Raw genomic sequence first — 6,292 nt, 5'->3', positions numbered from 1 at the left:
TCCTGAGAAAACCATAATTCAAAGAGTCATGTACCAAAATGTTCATTGCAGCTCTATTTACAATAGCCAGGACATGGAAGCAACCTAACTGTCCATCGACAGATGAATGGATAAAGAAGATGTGGCACATATATACAATGGAATATTACTCAGCCAGAAAAAGAAATGAAATTGAGTTATTTGTAATGAGGTGGATGGACCTAGTATCTGTCACACAAAGTGAAGTAAGTCAGAAGGAGAAAAACAAATACCATATGCTAACATATATATGGAATCTAAAAATAAGGGGTTCTGAAGAACCTAGGGGCAGGACAGGAAAAGACGCAGACATAGAGAATGAAGACAACCTAGAGGGGTGGGATAGGGAGGGTGGGAGGGAGACGCAAGAGGGAGGGGATATGGAGATATATATATACATATAGCTGATTCACATTGTTATATAGCAGCAACTAACACAACAATGTAAAGCAATTATACCTCAATAAAGATGTTAATTTTTAAAAAAACCTGAGAAACACTTTAATTGACCCATATCATTACATATGAAAACTCCCATGGAAAAGAATTGTAAATAGTAGTAACATGAGATAAGTAGATAGAAAGTACTGCATGCCTAATGTTCCAGAAAACCTTCAATATGAAAGAGCTGTTTTAAAAGTTTATAAATATTTTGTTTTTACTAAGGGTCTTTCTTCATGTGTATCCTTGAACGATGGATTTATACTAATTTCAGAAATGAATATTAATGTGAGTTAATTCCGTAAGTTGTCTTTCAACAATAATACATAAGGTTCAAAGGTACTTCTTTTTCCTTTAATCAGATAATGAATTTTTTCTCTTTACACTTGAAGCCTGTTGGATCCATGGGTGAATTTACGTTTATTTCTAATAGGCAGTTAGGCTTAAATTTTTATAATGTTCTATTCATTCTCTGTTAATGGGACATTGAAAAGTGGCAGTTTGGTATTTGCTGGAATTTTCCTAGTAGTATTGTGTGGCAGTTCCTGGATATTCATAATCCATTATATATGTTTCACCCTTTTTAGAAATATTTATTTATTTATTTATGGCTGTGTTGGGTCTTTGTTGCTGCACGTGGGCTTTCTCTAGCTGTGGTGAGTGGGGGCTACTCTTCATTGTGGTGCACAGGCTTCTCGTTGCAGTGGCTTCTCTTTGTTGCAGAGGAAGGGCTCTAGGCACGTGGGCTTCAGTAGTTGTGGCTCGCGGGGTCTAGAGCGCAGGCTCAGTAGTTGTGGCACACGGGCTTAGTTGCTCTGCGGCATGTGGGATCTTTCCAGACCAGGGCTCGAACCCGTGCTCCCTGTGTTGGCAGGCAGATTCTTAACCGCTGCACCACCAGGGAAGTCCCTTTTTCACCCTTTTTACTGAGAAAGATCCTTTTTGGTGGTGGTACGTATAGGAGCCTTTTTCCATTTTCCATTCTATTGAACACTTGGAGTAAATTTTATGTATGGCTAGGATGTCAAAGAGTATACTGTTATGTAAATTATGATTTTTCCTATTCACTTTTTGTGTTTCCTCCTCACTTGTATTTGTTGAATAGACTGAGACTTGTGATAATACAAAAAATCTGGAGTTGGAGATATCTTGCCTGTGAGTAATATTAAGACCTAGACTTTCCAGAATCCATCCTCTTTTTGGTTCCATATCAGCATTCACCAATAATTCACCTGTGTGTGATTTTAAAGCACGTGAAAAGAAGACATTCTTTAGATATTGGAGTCCCCAGACTGGGAGAGAGGCAGACACATAGGAGCTTCAAGGACACCATCCTCCAGCTTATTTTCCAGATTCTTTGTCTTTATAGTCAAGAGTATTGTCAACACCACCACCAAGTGTTTGATTACCATTTTTATAGATGTGTAGTTTCCCCTGATGTCTTCACACCTTCCACATCAAAGATCCATCAGAGTTTGAATTTTTTCTGTAAGTCATCTTATATCCACCATGAAAGTATTTCAGTGTTTTATGGTTGGGAATATTCTCTGATTCCACTCTTCTCTGAATTATATCTTTATAATGTCTAATTTGTGTTGAAAACAGTTTATGCTATTAACAGTGCTAGTGAGTATGTGTTCCTGACTCACCACAGTATTCACAATGGTGCCACCAGAAAGAATGACATGGGAGTTTGTTTCTCTGCTTCATTGTGCAGTGGCTTCCTTGACCCATTGTTTCCATGTGAGAATAAGCACCTTCCTTCTGTCACGATGGCTATGCATGTTTCCTATTACTTTTAGCTCAATATAATCCTTGAATATGTTTACTTTATTGTATGTGATTAAAACTATTCTATTCAGAATGATTATAGACAAACAACAAGGTCCCAGTGTATAGCACAGGGAACTGTATTCAGCATCCTTTAATAAACTATAATGGAAAAAATACTAAAAGGAACATCTATGTATATAACAATCATTTTGCTGTACAGCAGAAGTTAACACAAAATTGTAAAGCAACTATACTTCAATTTTTAAAAAAATGATTACAAACCCTATTCGACTGTGGTGTATAATAGTAACAGTGTGCTTGAGAGGACTTCTTATAGCATTTTCACTTGTGTTAGAGGATTTGATTGCTATTCAAGATAGCAAGACGTTTTTCTTTATTGAATGCTTTCAGGCAGTTTATTTTATCATTGGTGTTCATAATCATTTTCCTAAAGGCAAAAACAGTGCTGTGGAGCTAAACTTAATTAGTAAGAAGCTTCATTCAATTATATTAGTTTTTTTTTTTTTTCCGGTATGCGGGCCTCGCACTGTTGTGGCCTCTCCCGTTGAGGAGTGCAGGCTCCGGACGCGCAGGCCCAGCGGCCATGGCTCACGGGCCCAGCCGCTCCACGGCATGTGGGATCTTCCCGGACCGGGGCACGAACCCGTGTCCCCTGCATCGGCAGGCAGGCTCTCAACCACTGCGCCACCAGGGAAGCCCTCAATTATATTAGTAAGAAGAGGGGTCTATTGGTCATTTTTACGGTTTTCCATTTTATCTTTTATCATTGTTAGAGATAGGGTTATAAAATACATAAATTCACTTCTTAGTATACTAGGTAATATTTTTAAAATCTTTTTTATGACTTAACTGAGGTCTATTAATTTAGGTAAATTGTGAGGCAATACAAAGCTGGCAAGGGAGAAAGATAGGACTACTTTGCCAGTGAACCCTTTCTGAAAGACTATACTCTTTTTTTTTTTATGTTTATCTTATTGAAGTATAGTTGATTTACAATGTTGGGTTAGTTTCTGCTGTACAGCAGGGTGGTTCAGTTATACATATACACATTCTTTTTCATATTGTTTTCCATTATTGTTTATCACAGATACTGAATATAGTTCCCTTTGCTATACAGTAGGACCTTGTTGTTTATCTATTCTATGTATAATAGTTGGCCTCCACTAATCTCAATCTCCCAATCCATCCCTCCCCCCACCCCCTCTCCCCCTTGGCAACCACAAGTCTGTTCTTTATGTCTGTAAGTCTGTTTCTGTTTCCTAAATACATTCAGTTGTGTCATTTTTTTTTACATGTTCTTCATTCCTTTAATGTGCATAGAGTAACCAGTGTATGTAAACAGGCATAGCGCCTTGTCCCCTATTCCTGTTTTTTTTTAATTTTAAAAAAATTTTATTGAAGAATAGTTGATTTACAATGTTTTGTTAATTTCTGCCGTATAGCAAAGTGACACAGTTATATATATGTATATATTCTTTTCCATATTGTTTTCCATTATGGTTTATCACAGGATATTGAATATAGTTCCCTGTGCTATACAGTAGGACCTTTTTTTAATCCATCCTATATATATATAATATTTTGTAGATATGTTGATTTGTGTCATATTTTAGATTCCACATATAAATGATATCATATAGTATTTGTCTTTCTCTTTCTGACTTACTCCACTTAGTATGATAATCTCTGGGTCCATCCATGTTGCTGCAAATGGCATTATTTGCTTCTTTTTTCTGGCTGAGTAGTATTCCCTTGTTTATATGTATCACATCTTCTTTGTCCATTCATCTGTCGATGGACATTTAGGTTGTTTCCACGTCTTGGCTATTGTAAATAGCACTGCTCTGAATATAGGGATACATGTATCTTTTGAATTATAGTTTTGTCTGGATATATGCTCAGGAGTGGAATTGCTGGATCATATGGCAACTTTATTCTTAGTTTTTTGAGGAACCTCCATACTGTGTTCCAAAGTGGATGCACCAATTTACATTCCTACCAACAATGTAGGAAGGTTCCCTTTTCTCCACACGTTCTCCAACATTTGTTATTTGTAGACTTTTTAATGATGGACAATCTGACCGCTGTGAGGTGGTACCTTATTGCAGTTTTGATTTGCATTTCCCTGATAGTTAGCAATTTTTTTTCTTTTTCTTCCTGATTAAATCTTGGGCGTTTTTGTACATTTCTAAGAATTTGTTCATTTCTTCCAGGTTGTCCATTTTATGGACATGTAATTGTTCATACTAGTGTCTTATGTTATTTTGTATTTCTGTGGTATTGGTTGTAACTTTTCCTTTTTCCATTCTGATTTTATTGATTTAGGCCTTCTTTTTTTTCTTGATGAGTCTGGCTAAAGGTTTATCAAAGAACCAGCTCTTAGTTTCATTGATCTTTTCTATTTTTTTAGTTTGTATTTCACTTATTTCTGCTCTGATTTTTTTTTTTTTTTTTTGGCTGCTTTGGGTCTTCGTTGCTGTGAGTGGGCATTCTATAGTTGCGGCGAGCAGGGGCTACTCTTCGTTGCTGTGTGCAGGCTTCTCATTGTGGTGGCTTCTCTTGCCATGGAGCACGGGCTCTAGGCACGCGGGCTTCAGTAGTTGTGGCACGCGGGCTCAGTTGTTGTCGCTCGTGGGCTCTAGAGTGCAGGCTCAGTAGTTGTGGTGCACAGGCTTAGTTGCTCTGCCACATGTGGGATCTTCCCAGACCAGGGCTCAAACCCGTGTCCCCTGCGTTGGCAGGCGGATTCTTAACCACTGCGCTACCAGGGAGGCCCTGCTCTGATGTTTATGATTTCTTTCCTACTACTAACTTTGGGTTTTGTTTGTTCTTCTTTTTCTAGTTTCTTTAGGTGTAAGGTTAGGTTGTTTATTTGTGATATTTCTTGTTTCCTGAGGTAAGCTTGTATTGCTATAAATTTCCTTCTTAGGACTGCTTTTCCTGCAATCCATAGATTTTGGATCATTGTGTTTTTGTTTTAATTTGCCTCCAGGATTTTTTTCCTTTTGTCTTTGATTTCTTCAGTGACCCTTTTGTTGTTTAGTAGCATATTGTTTCGCCTCCACGTTTTTGTGGTTTTTGCAGTTTTTTTCTTGTAGTTGATTTCCAGATTCATAGTGTCGTGGTTGGGAAAGATGCTATACATGTTTTCAATTTTCTTAAATTTTCTAAGGCTTCTTTTGTGGCTTAGGATTAGTTTTAAAATAGAATGCCTGGACAGACCAAAAGAAATAACAGTGAGAAATTCAAATAATTAATACCAATATTTCTTAAAGTATTCCAAAACTAGAAATGCAAGGAATACTTCCAAACTCATTTGATCAGGCCAGCATCTCCCTGAAACAAGACAAAGACTCCACAAGAAAAGGAAACTACAAGCCACTATCTCTGTTTCAACTTGGCTTGGCCATAGTGCCCAGATGTTTAGTGAAACAGTTTACTGGATGTTTCTGTGTAGGGTTTTTCTCATAAGATTACCATTTTAGTGGATCAAGTTGAGTAAATTAGATTATTCTCCTTAGTGTGGGTGTGCCTTTTTTTTTGTGGTATGCGGGCCTCCCTCTGCTGCGGCCTCTCCCGTTGTGGAGCACAGGCTCCGGACGCACAGGCTCAGCGGCCATGGCTCACGGGCCCAGCCGCTCCGCGGCATGTGGGATCTTCCCGGACCGGGGCGCGAACCCGGTTCCCCTGCATCGGCAGGCGGACACACAACCACTGCGCCACCAGGGAAGCCCCGGTGTGCCTCTTTTAATCAATTGTAGTTCTTTTTAAAAAATATATGAATTATTTATTTATTTCTGGCTGCATTGGGTCTTTGTTGCTGTGTGTGGGCTTTTCTCTAGTTGCAGTGAGCGGGGGCTACTCTTTGTTGCGGTGCGCAGGCTTCTCATTGTGGTGGCTTCTCTTGTTGTGGAGCACGGGCTCGAGGCACATGGGCTTCAGTAGTTGTGGCTCGTGGGCTCTAGAGCACAGGCTCAGTAGTTGTGGCGCACAGGCTTAGTTGCTCCGCGGCATGTGGGATCTTCCCGGACCAGGGCTC

This window comes from Physeter macrocephalus, chromosome 2 (genome assembly GCF_002837175.3).
Source record: "Physeter macrocephalus isolate SW-GA chromosome 2, ASM283717v5, whole genome shotgun sequence".
Classification (NCBI taxonomy): Eukaryota; Metazoa; Chordata; class Mammalia; order Artiodactyla; family Physeteridae; genus Physeter; species Physeter macrocephalus.
The sequence above is the reverse complement of the archived record's forward strand: the minus strand, read 5'-3'. Positions refer to the sequence as shown.